The sequence below is a fragment of the Pipistrellus kuhlii genome, unplaced genomic scaffold, assembly GCF_014108245.1.
Source record: "Pipistrellus kuhlii isolate mPipKuh1 unplaced genomic scaffold, mPipKuh1.p scaffold_m20_p_11, whole genome shotgun sequence".
NCBI lineage: Eukaryota > Metazoa > Chordata > Mammalia > Chiroptera > Vespertilionidae > Pipistrellus > Pipistrellus kuhlii.
The window spans coordinates 21,394,375-21,418,362 of record NW_023425416.1 but is presented as its reverse complement, the minus strand read 5'-3'; the positions used below and the strand labels follow the sequence as shown (position 1 = coordinate 21,418,362).

General features: G+C 36.0%; 1 protein-coding gene and 1 pseudogene across 2 annotated transcripts in view; one reads left to right on the top strand and one right to left on the bottom strand.

Annotated features, from left to right (window-relative positions):
• The window catches only part of SYN2 (synapsin II), a 122,345-nt gene that overhangs the window by 83,183 nt on the left and 15,174 nt on the right, over positions 1-23,988 (bottom strand). The window lies entirely within an intron of this gene.
• LOC118715227 lies at positions 3,388-3,783 on the top strand (annotated as a pseudogene).

Genomic DNA, 23,988 nt, shown 5'->3' with positions numbered 1-23,988 from the left:
TTTGAAATTGTTGTGCGAGACTGCAGTTTAGATATTTATCTACGCCACCATCTTGGTTTCTCCCACACATTGTTTTTTATTACAGTAGTTTTGTAATCAAGCCTCGTAGTAACATTTGAAATTGAGAATTGTGAGTTCTCTAACTGTCCTTTTTAAAATTGTTTTGGCTTTTGTGGGTTCCTTGAATTTCCATATGATTTTAAAATCAGCTTAATTCCTGCACACACAAAAAGGCCAGGTGTAATTTGGACAATGGAGTGCACTAAATCTACATATCAATTTAGAGAGTAATGCCATCTTAACAATATCTTCTAAACCAAAAACATGGAATGTATTTCTATTTATTTAAATATTCTTTAACTTCTCTGAACAATGTTTTATAGTTTTCAATGTACAAGTCTTGCACTTTTGTTAAATTTATTCGTATTTTATTTCTTTTGACATTTACAAATAAAATTGTTCTCTAAATTTCATTTTCATATTATTCATTACAAAGTGTATAGTAATGCAACTGAATTTTTTTCTTTCCAAGATGTATGCCTTTATTTCTTTTTCTTACCTAATTGCCCTGGCTAGAATCTCCAGTAAAAAGTTCAATGAAATGGTGAGAGTGGCCATCCTTGTCATGTTCCTGATCTTGAGAGAAAAGTTCTAGTTTTTCACCATTAGTATGTTGCTAGCAATAGTTTTGTTGTTTTTTATAGATGCCCTTCATTAGATTAAGGAAGTTTCTTTGACTCCTAAGTTGTTAAGTGTTTTTATCATGAAAAAATGTTGAATTTTGTCAAATGCTTTTTTGTCTATTGAGATAGTAAACTGTGACTTTTGTATTTTGAACCAACCTTATATTCCTGAGATATCCCACTTGGATCATGCAGAAATGATATCCAGTGGATATGCTATCCCACTTGGATCATTCCTTTTATATAGTGCTGAATTCAATTTGCTATTATTTGGTTGAGGGTGTTCATAAGAAATGATGGTCTGCAGTTTTCTTTTTGGTAATGTGTTATCTAGTTTTGATATCAGCTAATATTGGCTTCTTAGGGTGAGATTTAAAATGTTCCATTCTCATCTTTTTTTTTTTTTTTTTTTTTACAACTAAGGGAAAAAAGGTCAGTGTCCCTGACTAAATAGTCAGATATTGCATGTTTTAAAAATTCTTGTGGCGCACCAGTATGCTGCAGCACACCAGTTAAAAATCACTGGTCTAGCCCTAGCCAATTTGGCTCAGTGGATAAAGCGTTGGTCTGTTGACTCAAGGGTCCCAGGTTCGTTTCTGGTCAAGGTCATGTACCTCTGTTACGGGCACATCCCCAGTAGGATGTGTGCAGGAGGCAGCTGATTGATGTTTCTCTCTCTCCCTCTCCCTTCCTATCTGTAAAAAAAATCAATAAAAAAAAAATTTTTTTTTTAAATCGCTGATCTAAAAGAATGTTTCATGTGCATTTGGAAAGAATAGACATTCTACTATTGTTGGGTGAAGGGTTCTATAAATGTCTGTTAGGTCTAGTTGATTTCTAATGTTGTTCAAGTACTCTATTTCCTTACTGATCTTCTATTTAGATTATGTCTGTTATTTAAAGTGAAGTACAGAAGTCTTCAACTATTATTGAATTGTCAATTTCTCCCTTCAACTCTGTCAATTGCAGTTTATTTTATTTGAGGCTCTCTCTATATATGTAAAATGGACCTAATATTTCCTATCTTTAGGCTGTTGTGAAAATTCAAAAATAAACTATGAAGTACATATCCCCTGCACAAAGTATGAATATATCCCTAGTACAAGGTATGAATTCAATAAATGTTAAATCCCTTATACTCTTTTATTCCTTCCTCTATACTATTTCTGGTAGGATCACAGTGCTGAACAAAGATTACTTTGTGCCTTCAATAATTTAAGGAGACAAAATGAACACACACAAAAAATGATATAATAATATAAGATGGACCCTTGCCGGTTTGGCTCAGTGGATAGAGCGTTGGCCTTCAAACTGAAGTGTCCCAGGTTCAATTCTGGCCAAGGGCACATGCCCGGGTTGTGGACTTGATTCCCAATATGGAGCGTGCAAAAGGCAGCCAATCAATGATTCTCTCTCATCATTGATGTTTCTATCTCTCTATCCCTCTATCTTCTCTCTGAAATCAATAAAGAAATATATTAAATAACAATAATTATAATATAAGATGGTAGAGAACTAAGTAATATAGTGCATAGTATAGGCTCCTTCTAATAGAATTTCAGAGAAAGAAGAAAGTGCAATTGGAGTGGGCTTTTGAAAATATTTTGAAAAAAGGCTATCAGCAAAGAGGGGCGGGATATTCAGAATAAAAGATACATGCTCAAGGCCAGGGATCAGAACAAAATGATTTCAGCAAAAGGTGCTTATTTTTTTCTACATCAAAGTATTTTTACTATTACATTTCCTTGTTACAGTTTAAGTTCCCAATGGAACAAAGGAAAAATTGAGCACATTATTAAGACCAAATGTCCTGGCAGGCAAAGCCATCAATTAAACTGTCTACCACCTTCTCAGAGAAGAGAAACAGGCCCCAGACTCTGACCCACAGGAGATAAAAATAACTCAGATGCTAGAGTGTGTTCTGAGGATAATACCACATGGTCAAATCGGTCTAATGACGTCAGTCACCTTTTCCAAGCTTTCATCTCTTGGTTGTAGCTGCTAAGTGTTAAGATGGACAAATGTCACCATTCCTATGTCCAAAATTTCCTTTAATAAAAATCCATAAAATATCAATATTAATATGCCCACTAAATCTGGGCATGAATGATGTTTTTATTCTCTAGAATCTGTTCAGTGAACCAACTTGGCTTCTATGACAAAGAAATTGATACATAATTTGCTCCATATTTCAGCAGAACTTCTGAACAGTAACATCATAAAATATTAGAAGTGGAAAAAACTTAAAGATTATTTTAGTCTTATTTTATTAATGAGGACATAGAGGTCCAAATGGGGAAATGATAATTCGAGGTCAAAGGAATTGTGCAGGAGAGGAAGGGTTATGAGGATGACCAACAGACCCTGGAGGAAAGTAACATAGGGCTCCTGTTAATGAAAAGTGAAAAACAAAATAGTATAGAGCTATTCTCCGAACTCCAATAGTTCTTTGATACTCATAAGAAATCTAAAAGATTAATTCCAGAGTCATCTCACCTCAAACTTTGGTCCAATAACCCTTTTCCCCATTTCCTAAATGTTCCAGGTGGTCAATCAATAAACATTTACTGTGCACCAACTATGTAAATATAGTCCCTTACTTCAAAAAGCCTACGGGCTGGCTGAGGACATAAATAAAACATGAAGGGATAACACAATAGCACTTGGAGAGCAGACGAGGTGGGGCAGTGATCTTGACTTCACCATGAGGCTGCAGCAGGCACCAGTGTTCATGAAGATATTCATTCAGCAAGGATACAGCAGTGGCACATGCTGCCAGTTCTAGACCAAGTTCCTACAGAGAACCAGCCTGAAAGGCAGCAGTTTGAAGAAACAGTTCAAGTTCTAAGTAACCTTTATGCATAAACACAGAAGCTTGAGGGTCAATCGTATCTTGAAGCATGTTTAACAGCATACACCATCTTCTTATGCATAGAAATTCATTATGAAAAGATTCTTTAAAAAATCTTCAAATACATTCAAGATCAAATGAGAAAATATATGCTCCCCAAGATCTCTACCTGACAGATCTCATTGAAAGAGATCTGAAATTACTGAAGTTACCATTTATGAAGACAGATGTATGAGCTGTGGAAGATAAACCATAAATTAAAGATCCTAATTCCAGCTCCATTTATCCACTGGCTGATCCACAGAGTGTCCCCTATCTCCTCTCTAGATTATCATTCCTTTGTATCTGCTACCAGAGTCACAATGCCATTTACTCCAAGGACTTTCTAAAATTCCCCACCTGAAATGACCTCTAGTCACTCCGCATCCAATATGTGTCTTCAAATTGTGTAGTACTCTGTAATCTTTTAATTAGTTTCTAAGAAGACACAATGAATAATTTTAATATTTTATTAAAAGCCATTTTACTTTTTGTATTCCATCCAAAATACAATGAAGCATTTAACTTTTTAAATAAAACATTGGCCTGCAGACTGAAGGGTCCCAGGTTTGATTCCAGTCAAGGGCATGTACCTTGGTTGCGGGCACATCCCCAGTAGGGGGTGTGCAGGAAGCAGCTGATTGATGTTTCTCTCTCATCGATGTTTCTAACTTTCCCTCTCCCTTCCTCTCTATAAAAAATCAATAAAAAAAATTATATATATATATATATATATATATATATATATATATATATATATATATATATATATAATTTTTTTTAACACCATATGTGTCTTCTAAATCCCTTTTAATCTACAGGTTTACCACTTCATCTGTTTCTTGTCCTATGGTTCATCTGTTAAAGGAACTAGACCTTTATGTTCTTTTATCAGGAACTCACTTATCTCTTTTGTGGTGTTAACTATTAATAGCTATTGATGTTCAATGCCTAAATACATTAACAGCTATTGATGTCCATGTCTAAATACACTAACAGCTATTGATGTCCAATGCCTTAAATACATTAACTCACTAGGAGTTGCAAAATGGTAATACTCAATTTTTACATTTTAGGCAAAAATATAATTATTTTTATATATCAGCAACCACTAGAAAGGTAATAAAATTCAAAGAATAATACCACTTATAATAACATTCAAAAGAACCACCAAACACCCAGAGACAAAAGCAATAAACTATATGAAAGATTTCCACACTGAAAAAAAAATCACAAAATTAAATTGAAATTATAGAAACACCAAATAAATGATGGGAAACATCATGTTTATGAACTAAAAGATTCATATTGCAAAGATGTCATTTCTTCCAAAGTTGATCCACAGAGTGAATAAAATCTTAAAATCTGAGGTCTTTACTGGGTGCATGAAAATCCATTCTTTTTTTTTTTTTTTCATTTTCCTTTGAGTTTCTTCTCTTCATTTTCTATCTTCATAAAAAGAACACAGCTCACTCTTTTAAAGATTTCCTTATCAAATGTATGTACCTAAAGTATAAGTTTTCTGCAAAATTACACCTTTGCTGTATCCCTTAAATATTACTATATAATGTTTTCATATCATTCAGTTATAGGTTTTTTAAATTTTTTTAAATTACCTATGTATTTTGAAAATTTAAAAATACATTGCTAAATAGCACCCAATTGGGAAAGCAAGAAAGCAAAAAGAATCCAAAAATATAAAGATACTATACGGAGCCTCTGGGACAACTTCAAGGGTAACAACATCTGAATTATGGGAGTGTCAGAAAAAGAGAGAGAACAAGATACTGAAAACCTATTTGAAGAAATAATAAGTAAAAACTTCCCCCACCTGGTGAAATAAATAGACTTACAAGTCCAGGAAGAGCAGAGAACCCAAAACAAAAGGAATCCAAAGAGGACCACACCAAGACACATCATAATTAAAATGCCAAGAGCAAAAGACAAAGAGAGAATATTAAAAGTAGCAAGAGAAAAAGTTACCTACAAAGGAACACCCATGTCAGCTGATTTCTCAACAGAAACTGTGCAAGATAGACGGGAGTGGCAAGCAATAGTCAAACTGATGAATAGCAAGAATCTACAACCAAGATTACTCTACCCAGCCAAGCTTACATTCAGAATTGAAGGTCAGCTAAAGAGCTTCACAGATAAGAAAAAGCTAAAGGAGTTCATCACCACCAAACCAGTATTATATGAAATGCTGAAAGGTATTCTTTAAGAAGAGGAAGAATAAGAAAAAGGTAAAGATAAAAAATTGTGAACAACAAATACATATCTATCAACAAGTGAATCTAAAAATCAAGTGAATAAAAAATTTGATGAACAGAATAAAATGTTGAATATAATAGAATCAGGGGAATAGAAAGGGAGTAGACTAACAATTCTCGAGGGGAAGGGGGTTGTGGGAGTTTGGGAACAGACTGGACAAAAATTGTACACCTATGGTTGAGAACAGGGAGGGCAGAAGGGCAAAGGGTGGAGTGGGAACTGGGTAGAGGGGAGCTATGGGAGGAAAGAAAAGGAACAATTGTAATAATCTGAATAATATGATTTATTTAAAAAAAAACATGAAGAAATTGACAATATAGATCCCCTTGACTCTGTCCTATGAAGTCATCTTAAATTCCTGTTAATTCATAAAACTATAATTTTTTTTCTAAAAATAGTGTGTGGGATTTATTATTTATTTTACTCTCTGAATGTGAGCTACTTTTATTGAGAAGATACTTAAACAATCAAAAGTAGGATTCTTGTCCAGACTTTTCTAATAACTTGCTATATTCCCTCTCACACAGCACTAAAAAATTAAGATACCTAGGAATAAATTTAACTAAGGATGTAAAGGACCTATTTGCTATTCTCCTTCTGAGTCTGTTTTCTTGATTTTTCTAATGAAGAAGTTGGATCAGATAACCCCAAAGGTCTACAATCCTATGAAATCACTCCAACTGGAGCCATCACTGTCAAGGAATCTATACTAGATTAAGGGAGTGATTTAGGATCTAAATCAAAGATTCTTGCAGAGAATTATAATCATTAACAGTCTGCTAAGATTGGTTTGTGTTGTGCAGATGTAGGGCCCGTCTGGAACTCTCCAGGGTACTGATTCTATCTCTGCTTCATACTAGTATAATATTATATGTGCCCTTACACTGCCCTGGAAGTAAGCTTGTTTCCAAATTTATCAACCACCCAGGCAGAAGTGTGGCACAAATATGTGCAATGCTCAATTTTTGTACAAGTGAACAAAAGAGAAGAGTGTCATAAAAGAAAACATCACAGGATTGTAAAACAAAATGATCCAAAACATAGTGGTTTTTTGTTTGTTTTTGTTTTTTTATAATTTTTTAAAATATATTTTATTGATTTTACACAGAGAGGAATTGAGAGGGACAGAGAGTTAGAAACGTTGACCAGCCGCCTCTTGCACACCCCTCATCAGGGATGTGCCCGCAGCCAAGGTACATGCCCTTGACCGGAATCGAACCCGGGACCTTTCAGCCCGCAGGCCGACGCTCTATCCATTGAGCCAAACCAGTCCCGGCCAAAACATAGTTTTTATTCAACATGTATTAGCCACTTCACGGGAAGTACTATACCATTTCCTATACAATCCCGAAGCTATTTACAGCACTCTGGTACCAGACTAGAACCTAGGTCTCTCAGTCTTCAATCTAATTTTCATCCCACAATTCCTCTCTTTTGAATCCAAATGTCAAAGTTCCCAAAGTTATACTTAGCCAGTAAGAATTTAGACTGTCTTACTTACATTACACCACAATGGCCTGACATATCTTAAGTGTTCAATAAATGTTGAATGAATGATAAATATAGAACCATAAGAATTGCTAAACTTCAAGTGCTTCCAAATTTCACCATGTCTCCTCTACATATCCTTAAGACCATGATAAGCTTATCACATATAGAACTCAAAAGACTGACATGCAAGCTTCCAGGGCTTAGGTCTGCATTAACTGAAAAATCAATAAATGAGCTGATGAATGATTAAAAGTAAACACTACTGTGTTTATTGGTACAATTACAATATAGTGATTATGAACAGGGGTATAAAATTGGACAAACTTGGATTTGAACCCCAGCTATGACTTACTAGCTGCATTACTTTGGCATTTTACTTATCTTCCCTAAGCTTAATTTATTTGCAAAATGGACGCCAAGAAATCCATGGCATTTCTATACACCAACAGTGAAATTACAGAAACAGAAACTAAAAAATCAATTCCATTTACCATCGCACCAAAAAAATTAAGATACCTAGGAATAAATTTAACTAAGGATGTAAAGGACCTATTTGCGGAAAACTACACGACACTGAAAAAAAGAGATAGAGGAAGATGTAAACAGATGAAAGAACATACCATGGATTGGTAGAATCAACATCATCAAAATGTCCATACTTCCTAAAGCAATCTATAGGTTCAATGCACTCCCCATTAAAATACCAATGGCATATTTCACTAAAAGAACTCTCCAAAAGTCTATGCATGATTTAACTAACCTCCATTTAATCTCATTTCATACCACTCTCTCCCTCTCTACATTCCAGTCACAAAGGGCTGTATTTCTTCAAGCTATGCTCTTTCCCTTTCAGGAGCTAAACAGATGTTCTTTCTCCTGGTTTGTTGTTCTCCTCATTTGTCTTGCTAACTCCTACTCATTACTTAGGTCTCATTTAAATATAACCTTTTCCAACCCTTCAGATTGGGTCAAGCCAATTTTAATTCCCCCCAATTTATCAGATATTCATTCATTCATTTATTCAACAAACATTTATTGGGCACCTAAACTATACCAGTTGCTGTGCTGAATGCAAGGAATATAACTGTGAACAATACCGACTGTCTCTTTCCTAGTGAAAAATATAATAATTAAACAAATTATTCTTTAATTACAGTTGTAACAAATACTATTAAGGAGAAGTACAAGAGTTTTGATAATGAACGAATATTGGTAAATGGGGGAAGGAATTCAAATCCAAATCTTCTGACTCCAAAGTCTATGCTTTGTTCCCACTACACTCTACTGTAAATCCAAGCTTCATTTTTATTTCTAAGTATAATTGATTTTAACTTTTTTCTTCTTACTAGTAATTCCAGCAGATACAAATTCTGCACACTTTTCTCCTGTTCCTCTAGGAGACACTCACCACCACTCAACATGGCATTCCTAAAACTCCACAGGGCCCACAATCAAATCACAGGTGAACACTGTTCTGAGAGTGAGGTAGGAACTGAGGAGAGTAAATAAAAAATAGTTAAAATACAGTGCAGGACTATGTGCAGAGGACAATGGGGAAACAAAATATGGAAAGATTAATATTGGAGCAATAACCTAATAAAAAGTACTTGGCATAATGTAAAATATTATTCAAATGATTATTAGTGGTGGCAGTAGTGTGCTGATCTCTAAACAATTGAATCCTTCTAGGACAAAAAAATGACACCTATTCAAATAGAAAAATAATACAGCCATTTATTTAACCCAGAAAAAAAACCTAAAATATATTTCTCTTCATTCACTCTTAGCATTTCATTGTAATTCTTTTTACAAACAAAATTCTATTTGTAACAAAGGACAAATTAATTTATATATTTTACTTTTTATACACTCTATTGCATCAGAAAAATCCTAAAAGTCTGATATTTCTGATTTACTTATAATCATATTTCAGTCATTAAGTTGTCACTGGAGTTAAAAACAAAACAAAACAAAACAAAAACCCACAGCCCTAGCTGGTTTGGCTCAGTAGATAGAGTATCGGCTTGCGGACTGAAGGCTTGTGGGTTCGATTCCAGTCAAGGGCACATGCCTGGGTGGCGGGCTCAATTCACACTAGGGGGCATTCAGGAGGCAGACAATCAGTGATTTTCTCTCATCATTGATGTTTCTCTCTCTCTCACACTCTCTTCCTTCCTCTCTAAAATCAATAAAAATATATATATATTTAAAAACCACACTAAAATACTAAATGCAGTAAATTCCATTTAAATTCATTTTTAGCACATTTTGTTACACTACAGTTACCGCCCCCTTGTGGTGGTATAGTGAATGGCATTGAATTAAAAGGAGACATGAATTATTTCTGGTTAGTTTACATTCAATATGTTTTGTATTAGTTTCAGGCATATAGCATATTGGTTCAACAGTCATATGCTTTACCAAGTGTTTCCCCTCGAATATTCCAGTACCCACCTGGCACCATAGTTATTACAGTACTTTTTACTCTATTTCCTATCCTGTACATTAAATCCCCATTACTATTTTGTAACTATCAATCTGTACTTCTCAATTTCTTCACTTTTTTCATCCAGGCCCCCAATGTCCCTACCCTCTGGCAGCCCTCAGTCTGTTCTCTGTACCTAGGAGTCAGTTTCTATTTTGTTTATTCATTTATATTATTCTTTAGATTCCACATATAAATGCAATGATATGTTATTTGTCTTTATCTGACTAACTTATTTCACTTAGTATAATACCCTCTAGGTCCATCCATGCTGTTGCAAATGGTAAAATCTCATTCTTTTTTTACAACTGAGTAATATCCCATTGTATGTACACAGCCTTTTCATCCACTCGTCTATTGATGGGCACTTGAGTTGCTTCTATATGCTGGCTATTGTAAATAACATCACAATGAACACAAGGGTAAATATATTCTTTCAAATTAGTGTTTGATGTTTTTTGGATATACACCCCAAAGTAGAATCACTGGGTTATCAGGCAGCTCCATTTTTAATTTTTCGAGGGACCTGTATTCTGTTTTCCACAGTGGCTGAACCAATCTGCAGCCCCACCAACAGTGCATCAGGGTTCTGTTTGCTCCACATCCTTGCAACACTTGTTGTTTGTTGATGATAACCATTTTGATGGGTGTGAAGTGATACCTGTGGTTTTAATTTGCATTTCTCTGATGATTAGTGAGGTTGAGCATTTCTTCATATGTCTGTTAGCCATTTGCATGACCTCTTTGGAGAAGTGTCTTTTTAAAAAATATATATATTTTTTATTGATATTTTACAGAGAGGAAGGGAGAGAGATAGAGAGCTAGAAACGTCAATGAGAGAGAAACATCGACCAGCTGCCTCTTGCACACCCCCTACCGGGGATGTGCCCGCAACCAATATACATGCCCTTGACCGGAATGGAACCCAGGACCCCTCAGTCCGCAGACTGACGTTCTACCACTGAGCCAAACGGGTTTCGGCTGGAGAAGTGTCTTTTTACATCCTTTGCCCATTTTTTAATTGGATTGTCTGAGGGGTTTTGGTGTTGAATTGTATGAGATTTTTTTTTATATATATAAATTTTGGATATTGACTTCTTAACAGATGTATCATTGGCAAATATGTTCTCCCATTCAGTGGGTTGGTTGTCTTCATTTTATTGACTGTTTCTCTTGCTGTAGAAAGGGGACATGACTTTAGATTACCAAACACCTAGAGAACTCAGGCTGGGAACCTTTGAACGATATAATCTTTAAGGCATACAATCAGATTTTTAATGATTCTGGTTCTACCTCTTCTTAAATGCACGACTTGGGATTAATTTCTTAACCTCTATAATCTTCAATCCCCTAATTCATAAAATAGGATAATTGTACCTACCTCACAGAGTAATTGTAGAATTGAGTACAATAATATATGCAGAGAGATTAGCACAATGTATAGCATACTAGTACTCAATAAATATCATTATTTATCATGATAAGTATTATTCTTTCATATTATTATCTTTCAGTTCTAAATTCTTATCAATTCTACAAATTTGATGCCATAAAGAACAATAAAATATAGAATATCTGTATTATAGGTATTGTTCTTATTTCCCAATAGCAGGAATATGCTATAATTCACAGCAAGAGCCACAACCAGGTAAACTTATAGTTAAAATGGAACCAGTTGCTCGTCTAGAAATTTCAGTGGCTCCACATTCTATCTAATAAAAGAGTAATATGCAGATTGACCATCACTCCAACACACAAGATGGCTGCCCCCATGTGGTCAAAGATGGCTGTGTGGACACAAGATGGCCACCACAAGATGGCCAGCAGAGGAGGGCAGTTGGGAGGGACCAGGTCTGCAAGGAAGGATAGTTGTGAGTAATCAGGCCAGCAGGGGAGGGCAGATGGGAGGGACCAGGCCTGCAAGGGAGGGCAGTTGGGTGAGATCAAGTCTGCAGAGGAGGGTAGTTAGGGGTGACCAGACTGGCAGAGGAGGGAAGGTGGGGGCAACCGGGCCTACAGAGAAGGGCATTTGAGGGGGGAGAGGGGGGAGAGCAGCTGGAAGGGACCAGAACTGCAGGGGAGGGCAGTTAGGGGCAAATAGGCTGTCAGGGGAACAGTTAGGCATCAATTAGACTGGCAGGGGAATGGCTAGGGGGTGTTCAGGCTGGCAGGCAGAAGTAAGTGGTTAGGGGAAATCAGGAAAGCAGGCAGGCAAGCATTTGCCAGCCAGCAGTCCTGGATTGTGAGAGGGATGTCCAACTGCCCATTTAGGCCCAATCCTACCAGTATTGGGCCTAAATGGGCAGTTGGACATCCCTCGAAGGGTCCCAGATTGGAGAAGGTGCAGGCTGGGCTGAGGGACACACATTCACATGCACAAATTTCGTGCCTCTGGTACTTAGATAAAACTGGGCCTCTAGCTGAAACCAGTTTGGCTCAGTGAATAGAGCATCAGCCTGTGGTCTGAAAGGTCCCAGGTTCGATTCTGGTCAAGGGCATGTACCTGGGTTGCGGGCACATCCCCAGTAGGAGGTGTGTAAGAGGCAGCTGATTGATGATTCTCTCATTGATGTTTCAAACTCTCTATCCCTCCCTGTCCTCTCTGTAAAAAATCAATAAAATATATTTTTTTAAAAAAACAAAACAAAACAAAAAACTGGGCCTCCAGTACTTATATAAAACTAGATGATCATGACCCAAGATAAAAGAGGACTACAATTTTTGATGGGTTCTAATGTTTAATCAAATGTCTTCATCAGATTCCAAACATTTCATACCTATTCCCCCAGTTCTCTCCTCTAACAGAATAAAAAATAGTTTGCTCAGAATCTTTTGACTACAGAGCAAAATAATTTTAGACATTTATTAAATTTTCTGTCATGTTTCTGGAGCCTTCTTTTCCACAAGGATCTTATTTCAAATCTTTCAATATCCTAATTAGTCAGGCAATGGAAAAGACAAATAAAACCTTCCACCAGGAGTCTGAACAAATTTGACTTAAAGAAGAATTGCCATTCTTTTCTGCTTTTGCTTATGCTGTTCATGTTCATGCCTTTACCTCTCCTAGTCTGAAACCTACTTCCCTTCTGACTCTCTGGTTTCATTCTACCACATGACTTCGTGAGCTGAGCAAGAGGGTTATCAGCATACTAGCACAAAAAACTATAACTCAAAGGCTAAAAGATTTGACCAAGTTTACAGAAATGATAAGTGATAATGCTATTGATTTTATAAATCCACTGAAACATCAGTGGTGAGGTTTAACTATAGGAAAACATAATGACAATTTAGCACCAAGAACATCCAGGCTACCAATCTGGATTTATTCTGATTTTTTTAAATCCGGTTGATTTCAAACAGATATGAAGATAGAAGTAAATTTACCTCTTAAGATGAGCCCAAAGTACTCATTTTAATTATATTAAAATAAAGGCTCAGAAAAGCTTGTTTAGTCACTTTTCCAGTAAACTAGAAAAAAATATAATTTACTAATTCACATATTTGAAAAATCCTGGTTTTTAGTTCAACTGATTATAGGAGTTCAAAGAACTTGGTTGCTCTTCATCTGTTTTGGCTTCATTCGCAACTATAACTTCTCCTGAGGACCACAGTTTTACATTCTCCCAGGTTCATGTCAAGTATGAAAAGAATATATACCTTCTCTAAAAAACTGGTCAAAAGTTAGACATAGATACAAACTGAGATTAGTGCCCATTCCTAACTCAATCTCCATGACAGAACCACATGCCCATTATTGAAACCAGGATGAAGTGGGCTCTTGTCCAAAGCACAGGTTTGAGTTCTGAGAATATGGCTCCCCAGAGGAAAATCTGAACACTAGTACAAAAAGAAAAAAAATGGCCCTGACTGGTATAGCTCAGTTGGTTGGAGAGTTGTCCCTTACACCAAAAGGGTTTGATGCCAGTCAAGAAACATATACCTAGGTTGTGGATTCAATCCCTGGTTGGAGTACATAGGGGAGGCAACTAATAGATGTTTCTCTCATATCAATATCTTTCTCTCGTGTGCATGTGTTCCCCCCCCCCTCTCTCTCTATCTCTCTCTCTCTCTCCCCTTTTCTCTAAAAAATAGCAATGAACATGTCCTCCAGTAAGGATTTTTTTTTGGGGGGGGACAGGCAAAACAACAAAAGTCCACTACAATCATATAACTAATTAGAGCCATATTTGGGACCAGAACTTGCACTGTGTCTTTCAATTCAGCGTTCTTTCTCTTATACTATGCCATCATACTATATTATTCTTCCTAGAGGAAGAAATGATTAAAAAAAAAGATCTCAATAAGCTGAAAACCTTGTATTATCTTAAGTTTAAAATGTTTTTCTTTATCTCCTAAAAGCTATATTCATGAAAAGACAGCTTCACAAGACTTGGCAGGAAATAATTCTGTTCCATGTGGAGAGTTTCAGTATCACTTTCAAGATGATCTTGGTCTTATAATATACTTCCCATCTATACCTGGCAGGACCAGCCATATAAAATAAAGGGTAACCTATAAGGTTAAATACTAGGGGAATCAAAGGTTCATAGCACAGACCTCGATCCTACTTCTCCCCCTTTTTCTTCTTCTTTTTTTTAAATATTTTTATTGATTTCAGAGAGGGAGAGATAGAAATATCAATGCTTAGAGAACCTACATTTCTATGATAATTGAAGCTTTTGTTTTATTGCAGCCCATATAAACTTAAACCTTGTTTATTTGACCCTTGTTAGCCTTTGAGTTTGATATGCTTGCTACACAGCTCCCATCTCTGCCTCCATCTTCTCCTAGCTTTGTCCCCTCTGTTTCTCTATGTCCTCTCTTCTTCTCATAAGAGCACTAGTCATTGGATTTAGAGTCCACCCTAAATATAGGATGACTTCACCCCAAGATCCTTAACTAACTACATCTACAATGACCCTGTTTCTAAAACGGGTCATTCTGAGTGCGAGGTGGACATGAATTTTGGAGGGGAATACTATTCAACCTTCTTTCTTCAAATACAGTTGAGTCTGAAATATTCATATCCTTTATAACTGTCTAGTTCTTAGGAAAACATTGCCTTTTCATTGTACTCCCAGAATATTTCCATGGTATTAAGTAACAATATCTAAAATCCCCTTAAGCAAAACTGGGATTTTTGAGTCAAGCTGGCATTTTCAACATACCAAAAAACCAGTTCTGACTTTACCAGTGAGCAACTGTGAGACTTTGGGCAAATTATATCCGCTCTTTAAAGTTCCATTTCTTCATCTTTCAATAGGAATATCACAAAATTGGGGGAAGAATTAAGTAAGATATTAGACTTGAAAGCACTTTTTGAACCCAAAAAGGAAATACAATTGCTAGGTATTATTTACAAAACTTCCAATAATTAATTATTTAACAAAATGTACTGATATAACCCAGGTGCCATTTTAAATATCCTGGGGATATAAGAGAAAAAAATATGGTCTATAACTTCAAAGGGTTCACAGTCTAACACTAATATACAAATAAAGAGTATAAAACAATTTACTACTAAGTTATTTAGAAATTACTATGTATGTTTGAAAGAATAGAGAAGTCAGTGATCAATGCTAGTTTAAAGGAGGAAGAAATTGAGCTAAGTATTATAAGACAGGTATGTTTTAGCTGGGGAAGAAAGAAATGAATGGTGTGAAGGAAGATAAAACATCAAGGCCAGATATAACAAATTTCAAAGCTAGACAGTACACTTAGACTTGATGCAAAGCATCAGCTTCTAGAGTAGGGGTGTCGAACTCAATCAGAGAAGGGGCCAAAATCTAAAATCCAGCCTAAATCGCGGGCTGAATGGTTTACTGAACAGTCATAAACTGTCATTGTGATGGAAACGCAGCGGAGTGCAGTGATGACAGCGCAGTGCGGGCTACATTGCAAGGCCTGGCGGGACGGATTTGGCCCGCGGGCCTTGTGTTTGACACATGTGTTCTAGAGGATGGAGAATTGCCATGATGAAAGCATGGTTTTAGAGGGAAAAATCTTGGCAGCGTTTACAGCCTAAATTGGCAGAAGAGAGACTAAAGGCAAGGACAGTGGGAGAGTTATCCACTGAAGTCACTTCTGCTTAAACACTTCCGTTTAAGAAATGCACATTTCATCAAAGCTACTGACCCTGGAAACAACTAAAGTCAAATACATCAGCTCTTTGCAGAACACTTGGTTGGCCAGAGTGCTGGGAAGCTCTTCATATGGAAAAGTTAGAATTGCTGGAGTTGAAGGAAGAATAACATGATCCTGCAGCTTTTGACAGAGACTTATGCCATACCCAGTAGTGTCTGGCTACAGGGAGGCAGATCTGAGTCAGTCTGTCAGGCAATGAAATCTTCACTCCATCTGCTCGGAGGGAATTGTCTGCCAAGTTTGATGCCTGGACACATGAGCTTCCACTCCCACACCCACCACTTTCTCCTCTGAGAAATAGAAACAAAATCTGTTTCTAAGCTACATCTTTTTTCCTCTTCCCAAAACCCATCTCTAAGAAACTACCTGTCAATTATAGGTCATAGGACAGAATAGAGAAGCACATATTCCCTCTTATAACTCCAAATGGGCAAGATAAGTACATTAAGCAAAGGCTGCCTGGCTTTTCCATTGTTATCACATTAAGTTTGATTCCCTTTCTTTATTCCTAAATCTTTCTTTTATTTCCTTCTTTTTGAATGAAATATTGACTATATTAAAAATGTGATGTATACAGAGGTTATAAAGCTTCATGATAAAAAAGAACACTCGTGTACCTATCATTCACTTTAATAGATCATATATTGGTAAGAATTTACCATTAAAACTACACCCACCTGCCTCACCTTGGCTTCCAACAAAAGTAGACATGTACCATAAAATGTCAATGATGGAACATATCTACAACAGTGATCCTATAAGATTATAATAGAGCTGATAAATGCCTGCCACCTAGTAGCTGTCATAACATCATAGTGCTGTGCATTACTCACATGTTTATGATGGTGCTGGAATAAACAAACCTACTTTACTGCCAGTTGTATAAAAGTATACCACCTACAATTATGTACAGTCTATAATTCTTGATAATGATAATAAACGACTGTGGTACTGGCTTGTGTATTCACTACACTTTTTTTAAAGATTTTTTAAAATATATTTTATTAATTTTTTTACAGAAAGAGGAAGAGAGAGAAATAGAGAGTTAGAAACATTGATGAGAGAGAAACATCAATCAGCTGCCTCCTGCACACCCCCTACTGGGGATGTGCCCGCAACCAGGTACATGCCCTTTGACCGGAATCGAACCTGGGACCTTTCAGTCTGCAGGCCGATGCTCTACCCACGAGCCAAACCAGTTTCGGCCACTATACTTTTTATCATTACTTTATAGTGCACTCTGTACTGTTTCCATTTATAAAGGAAGGTTTGCTGTAAATAAAATGTATGCCATGGTATGCCCTGGCAGCCTCATACATCTCGTGTTTACCATTCCTCTTAATTGCATCATTTTCTTTTGTGCTTAATTTAATTTCATGTTGCTTGAAAGTGATGTATAACTTTTAAGTGATGTATAACTGCAAAAACTATGCAGAATTTTGTTACCATTCTTCTCTCCTATTCAGCAGAACTAGACTAATTTGCCAATCCAAAGACCTTCTACCTCTTACTTTTCACTCCAAAGTCTACTTTTGCTGTCTTTTCTGTTTGCAACTAACTACACACTTGCCAGTCCTTCTCTCATCCAATTCCAATCATCTTTAGGAAGCTGAATCCCTAAGAAATCATCTTATTGTCATTATCAAAGAATTGTGTGCTATACATGACAATATGTGCTATACTTTTATATGACCTGCCTCTTCATTTTCTCATCTGCAATATAGGGCCATCACTACTTAGTAGAAGATTAAATGACCTTCACCTAGCACAGTGGTCGGCAAACTGCGGCTCTCGAGCCCCGGTTTGCCGCTCTGTTGACCAATGAGTTTGCCGACCACAGCCTTAGGGAAAAACACTTTAAAAACATTTTAATAATGTACTAATGTCTTTAACCTGAAGTCAAAACTCCTGGGTAAGGTTAACGCCTTATGTAATGGTTGGCAAACTTCATTAGTCAACAGAGCAGCAAACCGCGGATCGTGAGCCACATGTACAAAGGTAGAAATTTAAATAAGATAATGTGGGTAAAGGCCTTTAGCATGGTGGTTACATAGAGCAGTTGGTGAAATAATGAGACACCTTCCAATTCTCTCTGCATGATGTCAGGAGATCTACCAAAAACACTTTGCAAAAAAACCCAGCTATAAATCAAACGCTGTCAAACCAAATCTAACAATATATAAAAAGTATTATTAAAATACAGTATATCATGAATGAGATTTATTAAAAGACTAGAAAGCTGATTCAATATATGAAAATCAGACAATGTAATATACTATATTAATGGAATAAAGGACAAAAACCATATGGTCATCTCAATAGACACAGAAAAAGCATTTGACAAAATCCAATACCCTTTCATCATACGTAAGAACACTCAGTAATCTAGAAATCAAAGGGAACTTCCTCAACCCGGTAGAGGGCATCCTATCTAATAAAAGAGAAACATGCAAATTGATTGTACCTTCACTATGCCCACCAGCCAATCAGGAGCAAATATGCAAATTAACCCAACCAAGATGGTGGCAAAGCCACGGAGCTGGAGCAAGCAGGAGGCTTGGGTTGACCCCGGTAATGGAGAAAAATAACTTTAGATTATGAACTCTACTCAAATAATGGCTTAAAATGAGATCCTATTCTGGACAAAGGAACTAAGAATGCAAAAATCGGAATTATCCTGAGGTGAAAAGTGTGATTTGGCTTATAAGAGATATAGTATATTAATTACATCTTTATTTTTAAAAATATTTTATTGATTTTTTAGAGAGAGGAAGGGAGAAGGATATAGTTAGAAACCTCAATGAGAGAGAAACAGCAATCAGCTGCCTCCTGCACACCCCCTACTGGGGATGTGCCTGCAACTAAGGTATACATGCCCTTCACTGGAATTGAACCTGGGACCTTTCAGTCCTCAGGCGGGCGCTCTATCCCCTGAGCCAAACTGGTTAGGGCTTAATTACATATTTTATCACTATTTCTTAGGCTAGAATTATTTCTGGCTTTTTCAAAGTAAAATATTAATGAGTACTACAATTTTTAGCATTTTTCTCATGTTAGCCTTTGAAATACTGGCAATTATCAGACATTCTGCCCTTTTAAAGTCTAATTTTATTTTAAAAAATATTATCTTATTACTTTGGCTATGTAGAATTCCACCTAATGGATATAACAATTTTTATACTTATGAACACTGCCATTTCCTTAAAGATGACTTGTTGAGTAGAGTAACACTATGATTTTAAAGCTTGCAGTAAAAATGCCAAACTTGTACTTTGGAACTAGTTTATTCTTACCTGTGCTAAGTAGAAATGTAAAGGGGTTAAAATGTCTTATTGATAATTTGCTGATTATACAGATAGCATTTTTTATTCTGTTCTTTGTTTTAACTCATGTCTTATGCTTTTTGATCAAACAAGTTCATGGTGAAAATTAAAATTTCAAATTTCTTTTAAGGAACTCTTAAGAGTAAATAATATTTCATAAGGAAAAGAAAGGCTTAACATTTGGGGAAACTTTGTGCAACATAGTAGAAATTGGGAGTAAAAGATAAATAATGTCAAAATGAGAATGTGTTATAATTAGAAATAAAAAGCTAAAGGATATTTCTTTCCGTTAAGTAATATAACTGGAACTCTTTACTATGAAACATGGCTTTTATAAATGCTTGGTCTGGTCATTTTACTCACAGTCAGTATTTAATAGCTTATTAACATTTTCCTCATTTTTGATAATGAATTGTTAATTATAGAAGTTGCCCAATAGCTTTAATTTAAAAATGAAAGTAGACATTGAAATAAAATTGAAATTTTATAAAGAATAAAAGTGAAAAATATTTCATTGAAAGGAAGAAAATATTTGTAACTCAATAACAAAAAGACCCAATTTAACCAACCTAATTCAGAAATGTGAAAGGGTTTAAATACACATTTCTATAAAAAAAGATATATAAGTAGTCAATAAGCACATGAAAATATGCTGAGTATCATTAATCAATAGGTATATGCAAATCAAAACTATAATGAGATACCACTTCACACATACTATGATGGCTATACTTTTTTTAAAAAAAGGACAATAACAAGTGTTGTCAAGGAATTGGTGAAAATTTAAAATGGTGCAATCATATTGGAAAACAATTTGGCAGTTCCTTAAAAAGTTAAACACAGAATTACCATAGAACCCAGCTATTCCACCATATATATATATATACCCCTAAGAGAACTGAAAACATATGTTCTCATAACAACTTATACACAAATGTTCATAGCAGCATTATTCATAATAGCACAAAAGTGGAAACACCCAGATGGATAAATAAAAGGTGGTAAATCCATACACTGGAATATTATATAAAAAAGAAATAAAGAGCCCTGGCCAATTTTCTCAGTGGTTAGAGTGTCAGCCTGTGGACCAAAGGTTCATGAGTTGGATCCCGGTCAAGGGCACTTATCTCAGTTGCAGGTTCCTCAATCCTGCTAGGGGCACGTGCAGGAGGAAGCCAGCCAATATGTCTCTCTCATGTTGATGTTTCTCTCCCCCACTCACTTTCTCGTCTCTCTAGAAATCAATGGGAAAAATATCCTCGGGTGAAGATTTAAAAAAAAAAAGGCGGGGGGGGGAATGAAGGCATAAAATTCCAAAGAAAGGAACTAAATATTAATATATTCTACAATGTAGATAAACCTTGAAAACATTATGCTAAGTGAAAGAAGCCAGACACAGGAAAAAATGTCATATGTTGTATAATTTCATTTACATGAAATGTCTATAATAGGCAAACCCATAAACAAAAAGTAAATAAGTGGTTGCCTAGGACTGGAGAAAGGGTACATTGAGATTGACTGCTAATGGGTATGGAGGTTTCTTCATGGAGTGATGAAGATGTTCTGCAGTTAGATAGCTAGTGATGATGGTTATACAACTTGTGAATATACTAGCACCAATGAATTGTACACATTAAAAAAGTGATTTTTATGGTATGCAAATTATACCCCCTTTAAAAAAAAAAAAAAAAAAGGAACCTAATCCAAATCTACATTTCATATCAATCTCATTTCCTATTCTGCCTCACACCTGGAAACTATCTAAACTCACCACTGGCCACAGCAGAATGTTTCCATTCCCAAAGTGAGGTGATTACTTATAAATCTTTACTCTGCATACTTTATGAAGGTTATTCTTCTGACCAAGTGTTGATTCTCTAAAACCTCTCTCCTGACCTTACTGCCTAAAGTCCTCTCCCTAACTTTTTTCCCAATGAACTACAAAATTGCTATGACTTGAATAGTACAATTATTTTGCTGTTAGAATCATGAATGAGGAAAAACATGGATTTTAAATTCAGACAGAAAAATTCAAATCCTCATTTTGCCTTTATTGCTATATGAAACTTTGGGGAAGTTACTTAACCATCTGCCCATATGTAATATGGCAATAACGTCTCATTGGACGTGTAAGAATTCAATGAGATAATGTATGTAAAATGTCTGGTCAACGTAACTTTTCTATTAGTGTCAGTTCACTCCTCCTGATTTGTAAAATGGATGAAATTGATATTATCCCCAAATGGGCAGGTATTATGCCCCAATCTGAAATCTGTCCTCAACTAGGACAAGATTCATGACATCTAGGGACATCTTAAGGGCACAAGTGGTAAACAGGGGGCAAATGGGCATTTTAATTTGGAACCTGACTCCCAACCTCCTGCAATTAACAGGGTCATGTCAGTCTCTGCGGATCTCTAGGCAGAGAGATGGGTATTTGACAAGAAAATGAAAAGGCACACTGTACCAATGACCACAAATGGAATTCATTACAAATAAGCATGTTTCTGGGAAAGAAAGTGGAGATCTGTTATAAAGAAGAGCTGGGAAGCCTGAGCCACAAAGCTAACTCTAATTTTTTACACAGGAAGTAAAATTACAATCTCACCACTTCCACCACTGATGATGGGTTTAAATGGTAAGGACACAACTGAGTCTATTACAGTGTGGAACTTGCCTATCATCACAGCCTTTCCCTCCCCTTCCCTTTTGTCTTACACAAGCATTTACACATATACTCAAAACTGAGCCAATTAAGATGAAATTAATATAGACTGCAGGTAACCAAGGTTCTCCCTAATCAAAAACATTTCTAAGTGTGTGAGCACCACAATTGCCATAGCTACCATAGCATCTAAATATTGCTGTGTGCATAATATACACAATATGTACACCAACTGAGAGTTTAATGGTGATATTTGGAGAGACTTAAAGCTCACATGGCAACATGCTAATGTCTATTAGAATTAGGCCTTTGTGGTAGTATACAAGGATTTTAATATTATTTTTGGTATAGTTCTAGGTGTTTGAAATAATTCATAATAATAAAGAACTCTGTAGATTAGAATTAAAAGGAAAATAATTCTAATTAATTCTAATTAAAGGAAATTCTGGATCAGGGGTCCTGAGTCTAAAGGAACACAAAATTTATTAAGCAGTACTAATTCAAGTAATATTTCCAATTCTTTATTAGTCCTGATCACTGTAACATTCAAACCCCTTTACAAAGTAATCCAGTGACCCTCCTAATCTCATCTCCTAGCATTCCTCATTCTCCTTGCATAATACAAAATATCTACACAATGAATACAGTATTTCCAAAATAGCAATGTCTTTTATGCCTTTTGGGCTCATTCCTTTACCTAAAATGCATTATTCCCCTTAATCTCCTAATTCACCTAGTGAACTTCTATTCTTCAAGTCCAGCTCAGATGTTTCTCTTTGTTTAACCCTTCCCAACTACCTATCCTAGGCAAAATTAATTATACTCCTCTGTTCTCTCATTGTGGTCAAAGGATAGCATGAAGGCCTTGTATGTATTTTTTTTTAATGTTAAAGATGAAAATGTTGCTCACTTAGTTTTGTCACTAATATTTCACAAAGTGATGCTTTAAATTAGTAGAGATTGTCTACTCTAGTGGATTTCAAGTTTATATTTATCATATAATCCTTTGCTTTAACTAAAACCTCAGAAAGAAGCTCAATAGGTATACAAGAAATAAAATCAGAGTTGTCATAATATACAGAGGATCCAAAGTTAGCTCCAACTTGCATCTTCCCACAGCTGGCCCTGAGGATGGCCCATGACACCACAAGTCCCAATCCAATCCGCCCTCCCCTTTTTATAAATTAGAAAACCTCAGTCAAGAGAAGGGACAGGTGGTTTTCAAGAGCATACAACAATTCAGTATTAGGGCTAGGATCTAGGTCTCCTGCCTTCCTACCCTTGGGGGCGGAGAAGCGGGGGAGCTATAAGAATACTGATGAGAGAGAATTAGAGGCTTGGCTAGCCTTAAAAATTCTATGGAAGCTTCTTCTGTCAGTCTGCCAGCTGAAGCAAAGGATGTGTCAGTATAATAGCTACCTTGAGACAGCCTTAATGACCAGCTGCTAAGAGATTCAACGGGGAGGGCACAAGGTAGGGGGGGATGCTGGGTTGAGAGGGGGAAGAGGAAGAGAGAAAGGAGAAGAAGTAACAAAGAGGGAGAGAAGGAGAGGGAGAGGGAAGAGGGGGAAAGAGAGAGGGGAGAAGGAGAAGAAAGGAGGGAGAGGGAGAGAGGGATGGAGGGAGAGAAGAAAACACCTCATTGACAAACGATAGTTTCCATGTAAGCAAATCAGCAAGTAAATTGCCAAAAGACAAGGCAATTTTTTCACATATTTATAAACAAATACTAGGGAAAACATTCAACCTTACATGTACTAATAAAAATATATATTTAAAATAGTTAAATACAGCTTTTATAACTATATATTAACACTTAAAAAGATACTAATGCTGTGTGGTGGAAAGTGAGGTGAAAATGGTTGATAAACTTCAAATTGGAAAACGCTTTTATAGAAAGCAGTATAGCAATATCCATCAAAGCTACCTAACATCATAATCTTTGATCAAGTCGTTCCTTTCCTAAAAATTGAGAATGCCTATGGTTTTACTATGTTAATAATGGCAAAATTGGAAGTCAACATAAGGTCTCTAAT